The sequence below is a fragment of the Marmota monax genome, unplaced genomic scaffold (assembly GCF_021218885.2).
Source record: "Marmota monax isolate L192 unplaced genomic scaffold, Marmota_monax_Labrador192_F-V1.1 WCK01_AAM20220418_F8-fsc00024, whole genome shotgun sequence".
Taxonomy (NCBI): domain Eukaryota; kingdom Metazoa; phylum Chordata; class Mammalia; order Rodentia; family Sciuridae; genus Marmota; species Marmota monax.
Window position 1 is genome coordinate 32,816,686 of NW_026695224.1, and position 13,901 is coordinate 32,830,586.

Here is a 13,901-nt window from a genome sequence, read left to right on the forward strand (position 1 = left end):
AGCATGCCTTCACCCGACCTTCAGTCTGCGCTTGATACTTCCCCACATGGGTGTCAAAGAACACAGTGTCGTGCAACATGTGAAGAGGAATTAAAAACTACTGGTCAAAGAAGATAAAGTTAGTCACTGGTGATAGGAGTTCTCATGCTAGGGCTGGGGCGCAGTGGTAGAGCTCTCACTTAGCAAGTGTGAGATGCTGCATTCGATCCTCAGCACCACATAAAAATAAATAAAGTAACAGTACAGTGTCCAACTACAACTAAAAACTATATATTATAAAAAAAAAAAAAAAGAGGGTTGGGTTTGGCTCAGTGGTAGAGTGCTCATCTAGCACGTGTGAGGCCCTGGGTTTGATCCCACATAAATAATAAATAAAAGTATTGTGTCCAACTACAACTAAAACAAAAAATAAATAATTTTTTTAAAAAATGGGTTCTCATGCTACAGTCCATGAATATGTATTTAAAAGATTTAAACAGGTCATACACTCAATGTTTTGAAAACTATAGAAAAAAATCTTAAATCTCTCTGCCTTAAGCTAAAGAATCTAAAACTTATTTGGGCTCCACAGAAAACAAATATCAATGAACAACACTAGTAAGAATCTGGCCTAATTGAGCAAATCAACTTTAATTAAACCTGTTCCAAATAATCCATTCCCAGGTAAAGATGGTGAGCACCTCTCCCATGTGGTCAGGAAAGATGGCCGATGATCTCACGTGACTCAGGCAGGAGCCTGATTTTTAAAGAGAAAAGGAGAGAGGTGGTTTGGAGGTTTTTAAATTAGAAAAGTCCATAAGGTCACCAGTTCTCCCCCAGATTAAAAAAATAAACTCTTCAGGTTTTTGGAAATCGGGACACCAGGGCAGCAATAGAATAAGACAGTCTAAACAATTAGTCATCAAATCATTTGACTTTATAGAGCCCATACCAAGCCGAGACACTGCAGAGCAAGGGAAGGCAGGGACACAGCCTCCAGGTGAGAGGCAGCGAGGGAGGCCAGCCAGAAACACACAGCTGAACAGAGGCAGGAGAAAAGAGGCCAAAAGAGAGGTGACCCCTGAGTCCAGGGAAGCTCAGAGAGCCCCTGCTGGGGTGGAGAAGGGGCCTCTACTGGTGAGGGCACTGCAGCCAGCTCCTGCAGAAGCTGATGGAGAGGCTGGGAGCGCGGAACCACAGAGGGAGGAGTGGAGCACTGAGCATAGAACACAGGAGGCGCCCAGGACTAGCAGGACATCCAGTGTGAGGGGGAGGCAGGGAGATGTCCGGAGAGGAAAAGGAGCTCGAGCAGGTACCTGGCATAAGCAGAACAGCCAGCAAACAACTGGACGCAGCCACCTCCATCCACCAGGAAGGAAGCCCGCAGAGATCAAACAGCATGGGTGAGACTGCCGGGCAGCTAGCAGAGCTGCTCTATCCCAGCCACAGAGAAATGAACAAATCAGGGCAGCTATCTGAGCTCAGGGAGCTAACCTTCCCATGTGGGGAGGAAGACAAGAAGCAAGGGCGACCCGCAGCACCAAGCTAGTGATAAAGACAGCATCGGGAAAGGAGGGAAAAAAGAGGGAACAGGACAAGTCAAGAGGGTTGAGTTTCAGCCGACACAGCAGCCTCTGAGAAGAGACCCGAAGGAAGCAGGAAACTGGTGAAAGACTCTTCCAGGCAGGTACAGAAGCCTGGGCCAAGAGGGCTTGGGGTGTGTGAGGAGCAGCCCAGAAGCCAGCAGGTCAGAGCCCTACAGAGGAGGGCTTCTCAAAATGGAAGGTGGGACAGGAGAGAAGTGGGGAGACAGGTCAGGGAGGCTCGTGAGTCAGAGAGGTGTCCAGCTTTGACTCTGAAGGGAGGGAAGCACAGGTGTCTGTGAGCAGAGGAGACACAGCCCGTGCTCTGATGGAAGAGAAGGCAGGGGCACCCGAGGGCACTATACAGACATACTCCAGGAAGGGGATGTGGCATGGACCCAGTGAGCAATAGGAAGCCTGTGCTGACAGGGGCCAGGAGTGAGAGGCTGAGGCCTCCTGTCCACCTGGACCAACAGAGCACACCCCTAAGAGGAAGGGAGAAGGCTGCAGGAGCTGGCTTGGGGAGCGCCCGCAGTGGCTGGTGGTGAACGTGCTCAATTTGGGAACAGTATCCAGGGTGAGCACAACCCTGAGGTCAGAATTCTGGCAATTCAGGGCATTTTCTCTGGGTGAGTGAAAAGACAGACAAGGGAGGTCAAAAGGAAAACCAAATCAGACTCTTCCACAACGAAGGAGGGCCGTGAAAGAGAACACCGAGAACACCGGTTTGGTGATTAAAAGGTCACTGACCCCTTCCAGAAAAGGAGCACACCAGGGAAGGTGCAGGCCTGACCTAGATGCACTCCAGGTGCCTGTCCTGTCCTGAACACCTACCAGAGCTTGAAAGGAGGGAGGGAGGAGGGGAGGAGACACCTTCAAGTACAAGATTCCCATGGGATGACAGGCTGACCATCACAGCAAACGACCAGGTGCCTCACCGGACCTAGCTGCCCTGCTCAAGTTCCCAGGAGGTGCACTGAAACCCAGGGCCTGCGGCTCAAAATCATGACAACGCATCCTGAGGTTTCCGGTTTTCTGACTCTAGAATGAAAGCCTCAAAATGAAAACGCGGTTGAGGAACACCACCAGGTGCTAGAGCTAGTGAATGAGGCGGGGCATTGGGGTCACCGAGGCCAGCCACCATCACCGCCCCTGTGTCCTGGGTTCCATGCTTAGCAGAGCGTCACAAGCACTCTCCAGGTCTGATACATCTGCTCCCCTGGGACTTCAGCTGACCCTCCCTGGCTCCCACCACAGAATGCAAACCTAAGGAGCACGTCCCCAAGACAGAGCGAGTATACACAGACAAGGGCAGACACTCGTGGGAAGAAAAACACTAACTTTCCCCTTGTTTCTCCTCCCTGAGAAAATGTGCTGGGCACAAGGCAGGCATTTGTGGGTGCTAGACTCAGCAGGGAGGTGGGCGGGCAAAGGGTGAGGAGAAGGCAGCTGGGGAGGGGACACCGCACAGGCAGAGAGGGGGCAGCAGCAAAGGGAAGACTGATTTGATTAAATAAACATTTCCCAGGTAATGGAAGGCAAATTTCTTAATGCCAGAAAAAGAAGTCAGAAATAAGAAGAAAAAAATTGAACGAACCATTCAGTATTGGACTGAAACTGAAGTGCTACTGTAAACTCCAGGTTTTCACTGTGTGGACTGGCAGAAGCAGAAATAAACAAGCACACACGTGTGCACATGTGCGTATACACATACATTCCACGTCCATCTACTGAAAGGACGTGTGCCACCTAAGTGCTCTCCAGGAAGAGAAGCCAGGCTCTTAGGGAAAGACGCAGCTCCCGGCAGGGCAGGGTGAGGTCAGGTGAGTCTGGAACACCTTGTACCAGAGACTGAGGAAGCACTCAAATAATGATGTGGATGTGTCACAGAGACACGGAAGCCAGAGTGGAAGGACTTCCACTAGCCACCCCAGGGACATCTGAGCATCACAGTAAACAACAGGAGTAAGATCCTAACCTCCTGAGGAAACAGGAAAACAGGAGTCTACAATGACATAAATACATAACATAAATTTAAAGTTTGAAGAAGATATTTACATCGTCTTAAAAATGCCTCTCACAAAGTATGTATTAAGCAGGAAAGAGTAACTTCACTAGAGAAGCCTAGCCAGTGGTCCAAGCTCCCTGCCACGGGCAGCAGTCCTGGCTCCACGCAGGCAGATGAACTGAAAAGAGCCCGTCCCACCTGAGGTTCCTGCCAGAGAGGAACAGCTGGAATCAAACCATGAGGACATATCAGATGAACCCCAAACAAGAGACATTCTACAAAGTTACTTTATGTCATCAACTTTACACAGAATGACATCCAGACATCCCAAAAAATGGGACAGAGCTACCAAGAAATTAAAAGCTTAGCTATTACCTGTGGGATATTGGTTCCCAGGGCCCCCCAATATCCATAGAGGCTCAAGTTCTTTAGCTAAAATAGCACAGGGTTTCAGTATTGCCTCTGCCCAGCTTCCTGGATACCTGAAATCATTTCTAGATTATTCCCAACACCTAATACAATGTAAAGGCTACATAAATAGTTATGTTCTATTGCTTAGAGAACAAAGACAATCCAATTTCTTTATCTCAAATATTTTCCATCAGTTGTTGGTTCAATGTGTGGATGTGAAATTTGGTATATGGAAGGCCCACTCATTCTAGGGAACTGACATATTTCCTGAAAAGATTAACAATAAATTTCTGTTAAAATTAACCTCAATGTCTGCATGATTTACGTTACAAAAATCAACATTCTGACAGGAAAAAGGTTGAAAGCAATCAGCACATAATACAAAACATGTTTAAGAATACAACATACCCAATAAAATTACTATTCTCATATGTTGCTGAATATAAAAAATTCTTAAAAACTTTTAGAATGGTAATTTGCCAATATGCATTAAAACTCCCCAAATATTCATAAAACACCAGGTTCCATGGCATACAGTTGTAGTCCCAGTTATTCGGGGGGCTGAGACAGAAGGATGGCAAGTTTGAGGCAAGCCTCAGCAACTTGGCAAGACCCTGTCTCAAAATAAAAAATAAAAAGGTTTGGTGATGTAGTTCAGGAGTGGATCACCACTGAGTTCAACCCCCAGAAGGGGGGGGTGGTTAAAAACTTTTGGTATAATAAATACAGTAATAAAAAAGAGTAACATTTACTGAGCATTGACAGGTTCTATGTAAGTAATTTGCATTTATTAACTCATTTAATCCTCACAACAACCTGTTATCACCCCCTTTCAGGTAAGGAAACTGAGGCCCATCAGACCTACACCCGTGGTTGGGGCACCCTGGCCTGTGAATGGGAAAGCTGTCTGTGAGCTTGGTAGGCTGGCTCCAAATGCCACATCCTTCAGAGAGGGAACCTAATTTTCTAAAATTTCCCCTCAGAATTCATTCCAACATGCATGAATCTGAAAGGACACTGATTTACAAGCAAGATAGGTACTGCAAGATTATAACTGGGGAAAATTAGAGCCCATCTAAATGTGCAATAAGGGAACTGGAAAATAACTATGATTCACTCACACTAGGGAATGCCATGCAGCAATCTCAAACTACGTCCCTGTGCTAGGCTGAATAACGGTCCCTAACTAAGATGTCCAGGTCCCGCCCTCAGACCTGTGGGTGTTAACTGTGAGTATGCCTCCACGCGATCTGGAGCTGCGACCATGCCTCTGCAATCCAGGTGGGTCAGGTGGACTCACAAGCATCCTGCCAGGACATGATGCTGGAGGTGATGTGAAAAAGAGGGCAGGACAAGGGATGCAGGTGGCCTCTATAACCTAGGGGACGGAAGGACACACACTCTCTCCAGAGCTCCAGGAGGCCACCCAACCCATACCTTCACTTCAGCCCAGTGGACACTTCTGACCTCCCAAGCTGTAAGAGAGGAGATGCACGTTGTGTTACGCCATTGTCTGTGGTAGTGTGTTACAGCAAAAGTGGGAATATGAAAAAAATGCTGATGAAATATTCAACAAGACAGTCCATCCAAAATTTTTGGTTTTAAAAAAGTGTCTATGTGCAACAGAGGAAAAAAAATCAACTGAAAGGTACATGCCAAAATGTAACAGTGGCTCAACCTCCTTCTTCTTTTTTTTTTTTTTTTAGTATTTATTTTTTAGGTATAGATGGACACAACACAATGCCTTTATTTTTATGTGGTGCTGAGGATCGAACCCAGGTCCCGCCCTTGCTAGGTGAGCACTCTACCACTGAGCCACAATTCCAGCCCCGGCTCAACCTTCTAAAAGGTTGATTGCATAGCTATTTTGTTTTATTTATATTTTTATGAAGTATGTTACTTTTATTAGATGAAACATTAAATACTTTAATAGACCTTTTCAAATAAATTTTAAAGAAAAAAATTACATTCTCTGATAAAATGGCAGCACAAAATTTCAAATCTAATGCTAGATTGTTCTCAAAAATATATCTACAGCTACCTTCCAGCTTAAGGAAAAGCTACTCTTTGAAAAGAGCGAGCATCTAGCTGGTGCACTGGAGAAAGGCTCTTCATTTCTTACCACCTACTCTCCAGGCCTCTCAGGCTTCACTGGATCCGCTGTGTCAACAAGATTTAACTTTTATGAATTCTTACGTAGAAGACCTGCCTATCTTCACTAAAAGGCATTCTCTATTAAGACAGAGCTTCCACCAGTGGTTGCACTCTAATGACACATGTAACTAAAAGGTGACTCTGATGTCAAATACTAAGAGGAAAAGAGAGTTCCAGTCCTATGTGCCAGGTATAGGAAGTAATGCAACATGTGTAAAGGGAGGTAAACAGAGGAACTCTATCACTGGAAAGCCACTGGTCTAACCAACAGCGAAAATTCCATGAAGCTCTGAGATTCTTCTACTTATTATTTGCATAATTAGTGAATATCACAAAGATATACTTCTGTGTATAATGAATACATCTGAAATGATTTCTTTGAAAATAATTTTAAAACAATTCAGGTGAGAGGAAATGGTTTGCTATCACATGATAATCATCTAATTATGAAGCTAGGCTTGCTTCTTAACAAACTAGTTTACTGAAATAACTCCACATAAGACTGAACTGTGTTTAGACCATGACAGGGTACTATCCAGTGTAATTAAAAGTTGGCTGGAAAACTACCACTTTCGCTAACTAATTGCATACTTGGTTGTATTACTATTGTTTAGCAGGCTAATAATTAAGCAATGCCAGGACACATCATTTTAAAATAAAGGTACATTCTTAAACCTTATTGAACCATTTCTTCAGGCACATTCTATCAGTTAGTCTTCCATTTATCAACAGAGAAGCGTGGTCCGCAGCATCATTAGCCGACTCCTGACTCCTGCGCAAGCCTGCTCACAGATCCCTGCAGTGTGCTCTCAACCTCTGGTCATCTAAGATTAGCCAGCCACACAGGAGTCACTCCCAAACTTCCTCCTTCCTCATTTTACTTAAAATTCTTTTCCTTGAGCAAATACACATGGTTAAGATTAATAGTTAATAGATTTCTGCAACTTGTCAAAATGGATTAGGCCACAGGAAAGAAATTGATTTGTCTTTATTACCTCCTTAATCTCCCTCAGGCAATGCTGAAAAAGTCCCCGCCTCTTCAGCCCTTCATCCCCTACTCAAACACCAATGGAAGGCCAGAACATCAATAGCTGGGGAGGTGAGGAGTTTCTAATAAACTATAACCACCTCTGGTGGAGAGGCAAACTGCCTACCTCCCAGAGAACCCACTACAAACACTACTGGGAGATGTGCATTCTGCTTTTGCCTTCAGTCTTTTTAGTTTTGTTATTCTAGTTGTGTCACTAACTATGGCTGTCACCAAAAAAGACAGCAGTCCAAGAACTATCCACCACCAGTGGATGGAAAATAAAATCAAAGACATGAATTTGAAGAGAATGACAAACACTTCTTGGGGGAAATCACTCTGTTCATGCCCAGGGGCAGCGGCGGCCCAGCCAGCACTGCACTAGAACTCACCTTCCACACAGAAGCCACCAACTCTTCACCACAAAGGGTGACTGAAATGCAGGAGAGGCCTAATGGCAAATACCAGCTTGCACCCCCCAATAACAGGTCGACTGTCATGTGCAGCAAACACTGAAGCATAAGATAAAATTTTATTTGCAAAAAGCGTTGTGCATAGGATTAAATAAACAAAATGTGGGCTGTCCATAGAATGGACTACCATTCAGCCAAGAAAAGGAGTGAAGCACCAGTTCATGCTACCACGAAGACAAAGGGCAAACACATCAGCTCAGAAGCCAGACACAAAGCCACATATCATGACTCCTTCTAAATACTCAGAGAAGGCAAATCTAGGAAAGTTAAGTAGATGAGTGGTTGCTTGGGACTGGGAACAGAAATGGGTATTGACTACAAAGAGGTTTCAGGGGTCTTCTTGGGGTGACAGAAATGTTCTAAAAGGGGACTGGTGTGATCACTGCACAACTCTGCATGTTTACTAAACCACTGTATACATAGTACACTTCAAACAGGTGAATTTGTGGCATGGTATTTTTATCAAAACGAAGCTCTTACATTTAAAAAATAAATATTAATAAAAATTTCTGCAAATTTAAAAAATTGGGGGGGAAACTATTGCATGTAAACTGAGACCCAGAAGTCAGAGATGCTTACTAGTATGCACAAAAGGGCGAATCTCCAGAATTCAGCCTCGAGGTCCTACTCCACTCTAACATCTGGAAGTGTCATTCAGAATCTAAAGTAATACACATAATTGATCTAATTTGCATAGACAAATAGGCGAATATTCTCAAGGGCTCTGCCTAAAACAAGGGGTAAACATCTTAATAAGAATGATGCCAAGCCTGGGGATATAGCTCAGCTAGTGGAGTGCTTGCCTCGCATTGCATCTCCCCCCCCCAAAAAAAAAAAAAAAATGATGCCAGCGATCCACAGCAGTCTCCGGCAGCACAACATGCCTAGCAAGTCAAGGCTGCAGGGCCCTACAGGTGTGAAAGGCACTCGGTTCTGAGGGCGAACCACTCTCCGGTGCCCAGCATGCCACAGGCTTTTCAAACTGCATTTGAAGGATCAGTAGCGATGCGCAACGCGCAGACTGCGACACCGCACGGAACTGCAGTCAATTAAGTAAAGTCTGACACCAGCAGCTCCCTGAAAGCCCTCTAGAACTAACTGGGCGGCTGTCCGGAGGTCCAGGGCCACGGCGACACTGCGCTCCGTTAAAGTGTATTTCACAGAAAGAAATAGCGAACTGGCAAGCTAACCGACCGCGTGCAGGACCGGCCAGCGCGGGGCGCTGGTGGCCGGGAGCAGCGGCGGCCGGGAAGCAGGGTGGCCGGGGCTAGGGAGCAGTGCAAAGCTTGGGAGCAGTGGCAGCCAGAGCCGGGGGGCACTGTGGCGGCGGGGAGCAGCGTGACCGGGGGCCAGGCCGGGGAGCAGGGTGGCCGGGGCCTGGCGGCTGGGCCCGGGCGCGCCTCGCCGCAGTGCGGGCGGGCGGGACGCGGGAAGCCCGGGGTCTCGAGCCTCGGACGCGGAGGGTAGGAGACACGGCGGCCCGGGCGGCCGGGCGCGTGCGGGGTCGTACCTGCGGCCGCCTCAAGCTCGGGGCCGAGCGGCCCTGGGTAACGGCGCCTCCGCCGCGGACGCTCCTCGGCTCTCCATTCGGGGCTGTTTACTCGCAACTCTCGCGAGGCCACCGGCTGGAAGCGTCGTCCGACGGCGGGCGTGCCCTGCGTGCTCCGCGCGCCCGGGGCCTGCGTGCGCGCTCCGGACACAGGCCCGCGGGCCCGGGCCGGAGGGTGGGCCGAAGTCTCGCGACATTTGCGGGCAGGGGGCGGAGCCAACTCGCAGGGAGCCGCGAGGGCGTGGAGCAGCCTAGGAAGCCCGGGCCCCACAGCGACAGCGGCCGAGCTGGGGAAAAGCTCTCTCCTTCCCCAGCTCCTGCCGTCAACGCGTCTGAAACTCTCACTCCAGCGCCATCGCTTCCTGCAGGTGTCCACATCCAGGCAACCTCACTGTCCTTCCTCCCCAGCTAGGGGCGCCCATTTCCATCGCCTGTTGGCACCTCGGGGCACCTACTTCGGACACGCGTGTGGAAGCTGAGACGTGGAGAGGTGGTTGAAATGCCCCCGACTTCTACGCAGACGTACAAACCCCTCAGTGCCATGGACGCAGCCTCCTCTACCCTTAGCAGCCTGGGCTTGTCGACTGGGAGGGCCTCCTGACGACGGCCCAGCACTCACCTGGTGCCAGGCTGCCTGTGCCTTGAAAGACCGGGAGGACCTTTGTAACGCCAGACGTTTGTCTTTTCTTTCTTTAGGAAACTAGGATCTGAAAAGATTACCTGGGTAATTTAGACAATAGGAAAACAGCTTGTTTTCTCTCTTTTTTTTTTTTTTTTAAGAGAGAATTTTTTTAATATTTGTTTTTTAGTTTTCGGCGGACACAACATCTTTGTATGTGGTGCTGAGGATTGTACCCGGGCCGCACGCATGCCAGGCAAGCGCGCTACCGCTTGAGCCACATCCCCAGCCCAAGACAGCTTGTTTTCCATCTAAAAGTTGAGCCTGAGGGACTGCAGCATATGACAATGCTAATGGGTCAGGATGTGCTGTAAGATGAGAAAAAACTACAGCACATCTTTTTTTTTTTTTTTGAACCTTTCACTGCACCATAGGAATGCTGAATGGCACCAATATGACAAGCAGTTCATTTTCCCTTTAGCATGCTTTAATCACATTGACTTATAATGTAATGGATACATACAGAATCACAAAACACTATATCCCACCTCGGGCATCTGCTTTGTAATTTTGAGGGTGTTTAACTTCTTTGTACCTCAGCTTCCTCATCCAAAAAGCAAGGATACTGAGACCTACCTTAAAAGATGAGGACTGAGCAAAACACAAAGGAAGTGCTTGGCTTATGTATAATTTAATAAATGTTGAACTCAAGTTCTTTCGAGAGTCAGCTTATTCCATTTTATGAAGTTTCTGAGAATTCTTGATTCTTTTTTCATTTGCAGATCTCCAAAGCACTTCCTTCTGCCACCATGTAATGCATTTGATCTTAACCTTGACGATGTCATTCTGTTCTAACTTGGGGTAAATTCATCTTGACCTGGGTTCTTTTCAACAGTCCTGTAGTCACTATGCCATTGAATACAGGCCAGCTGTTCAGAACAGGGCACTAGTGAGATGCAAACATCCTTGTCATATGTGACAGAGAAGCTCAAAAGCAGGGCAAGATGACAATGCTCCAGTTCCTGAGAAAGCCTGTAAGGTAAAGAGGGCTGGGGCACAGGGCAGAGAAGTGTCACTTAGAGATAACGAAAAACTGAGACCTAAAGGATCTGGTCTACCACAGTGGCTTTCCACCACTGTAGAGTCTAAGATAACTTTTCAAATCTTACTTCTTGTAAAAACAAAGCATTCTCAATTCCAGGGGAAGGTAGATCTTTATTCAAACTCAATGTTATCTTTAAGAGTAAGAGTTAATGGTGCAGGCATCAGGTGAACCAGGAAAGCCAGTGTTCCCAAGCTGCATCTCTCAGGCCCTGGCAACTGCTCCACTCTGCTCTACTCCACCAACTCAAAAGATCCACAGGGTCCTAGTGGATCTGCACAGCCAGCAGCAGAATGTGCAGACCTTTGTTTGACAAGGACAGCTTTGACCATGAGCTTCAAAATCTCAACATAGACACCAACATAGACATCAAGGGCAAGAGTGTGCCTAAGTGTTGCCCAGATGGCACCAGAGGATGCCCATGGAGACATCCTCCTTTGCACCTTTGCCCACCAGCAGGCTGTAGGCTTCCAGGACAATTTCATGTTCATGGTGCTGAAGCTGTGCCACCAGAGGTCTCCCCAGAGCTGCCCTAGAGGAGGAAAGCACCCATGCACCCCCAAGTTTGTGGCAGGTTGTCCTTAGTACCAGACCATGCACCAAATCTGAGCTACTCACAAAAACCTCAAGCTTGGCAAACTTCCTAAACGGCGACATGGAAGTGAAAACCAGATTTGGGCTGGCAAGCAAGGTCAAACAGGAACAGGGACAGGCTGCGTGGGACGACTCTTCAATGACCTCGCTCCTGAGGTGCCGAGTCAGCAAGGGCAGTTTTGAGGCTGTTGTGAAGTGTACAGGGTACAACACATAGCCCTTGTAAGTGGTGGCTTCTGAGGCCCCTTGCCTTAAAGGGCCCACCTCCCACAACAACCCCATGACGTCCTCACATCCTGAACATGCTTCCTATGAATCCCTGGGGGCGGACCACGAGCAAGCTGTTCAAGGACAAGTGCTTTACTCCTGGATTCCACCTCCTGTCACGGGCCTCACCACTCCCCTGAGGTTTTCAGTTGCTCTTAAGCTCCTCAATAAAGGGATGGAAACCTCCCTTCCCTGAGCATCTCAGGAAAAAAAAGGAACCCGCGGTTCTGGAGACAAACGAGGTCTGGTCTGCCACCAGACCCGCAGAGCAAGGGCAGGCGAGGCAGAGCTGCAACTCCCGCCTGCATCCTGTCCTCTGGCCAGCGACTGTGTGGACTCCTGGGGCCTGTATGGCCTGGGGTCAGCTGTGAGCAGCAGCATGGCCTTACCTCTACTGCAGCAGTGGTGTCTGCAGAACGGAGCCTGAGAGCACCGTGTCCTGCCTGGCTGGATCCCACCCAGATTCCCTGATGATGGCCTCCTTAAGAATTCCCACAACACACCAGGCCATGAGGCAGCTTCACCGCCCTGTCTAAACTGGCCCCACACCTGCAGTAGCCCCATCCCACCCCTAAACAAGGGCACTCCCTCCAGGACTGTGCCAAACTGACCCTGTCTCCAGATGCTGCTGTGGCCTACACTAAGCAGCAGGACTTGGGAAGCACCTCCTGAGCCCCCCCCCCCCCCGCCCGCCCCCGAGGAACCGCCCACGCCATGTCTGGTCCCGCGGCAGAGCTCAGCCTCCAGCTGGTGCCCTTTGGCTTCCCAGCCCCTGGGCCTGCACCAGTTAGCTCCCACGGGCTATTTCTGAAACATGCTCCCAGCCCTGAGACCCCCCCTGGCAGGTGGGGTACTCTGTTACTTTTGTACATGTTGGGGTGCAGGTTCCAAAGCCTCTTCTGGGTCCCTCAGCCACCACAGCATGCTACAGAATAGCTCTACTGAATCTGGAACGTCCTTCCCTTGCTTTATACACACTAAACACATGAATCTTCAAAATGGAGAACAACAGCCAAGCCACAGATGCTCCCGGTCTCACAGTGGGGTTTCAGCCCAATAAGCTACTCTAAGGTGAAAACCGCCTCAGCTGAAAACGCACAGGGCTAGACCTGGCCGCCTCGAGAGCGCTCACAACACTCAGGCACAGCTGCCCTCCTGGTCCCAGGCTAGACTCAACCAGCCTTGGACTGAAAATAGTTGGGAAAAGAGCCTGTTCTGAACTTGTAGAAACGTTTCTTTTCATTCTTCCCTGAGCAACAAAGCTTCTTCATGTGACATTTATACAGTGTTAGGTAATATAAGTGACCCAGAGATCAGTGAAAGTATACAGAAGGGTAGGCATCAACTGTATGCAGTACTGCAGCATTTTATGAGGGGTGTGAGCTTCCCAGGTTTGGGCACCACAGGGGTCCTGGGCCGATCCCACACAGATCCAAAGGACAACTTGAATGGTGACCATGTGTTCACAGGGCTGGCTGGGAGCTACAGCTCTCTGCCACCACCCAGCATTTTGAGAGGACTGAAGTGTATATCACCTGCCTGGGAGAGAGTAGTCAAAACACAGTTCATATCATCGCATTTAGCATTCACACCATCGTAAAGTCAAAAAGTCGTACACTGAACCATCCTAAGTTGTTAGGTTGGGGCCTGTACTGAGAGGAATGGACAGTCTGGAGATGGTTCTGGAACACAGAGTGTCAAGACTGAGGACATATCCCTAACCCTCTGCATCCCAAACCTAACAGAACTTTGTCTTCGACATAGGAAAAACAAAAAAGGCCCCTCAGGATTGTCTTCTGGGACTCCCTTCCCTCTCCTCCCCACTCTCTGGAACCCACCACAGTCTGGCCTTCAGCCTCCTTCAGCCCCACCACTCGCCCGAAACAGCTCACTCAAATCGCCCACCGTCTGCACACTGCAAGTGCCGTGGCTGCGCCCAACTTCATCCTCCTCAACCCTCCGGAGACGAGATGGAAAAATAGCTTGGAGGCTTCAGAAGCTTCCTTGACAGTCACACATAATTATGTTCCTGAAGCTTCAGCTTTTAATGAATTATGACCACAGGTGTTCACAGGTTAATTTTTGGTAATCATTTCTATGAGGAAAAAGAGAAACCCTCCTTCCAACCAACCAGC

General features: G+C 48.4%; 1 protein-coding gene across 3 annotated transcripts in view; it reads right to left on the bottom strand.

Annotated features, from left to right (window-relative positions):
• Mbtps1 (membrane bound transcription factor peptidase, site 1) overlaps window positions 1-9,276 on the bottom strand; it is a 53,873-nt gene extending 44,597 nt beyond the window's left edge. For all 3 annotated transcript variants that reach the window (XM_046434305.1, XM_058576046.1, XM_046434304.1), the window contains exon 1: window positions 9,146-9,276. The gene's annotated coding sequence lies outside the window, so the exon portion shown is untranslated. The remainder of the gene's footprint in view (window positions 1-9,145) is intronic.
• Window positions 9,277-13,901: the final 4,625 nt, after the last annotated feature.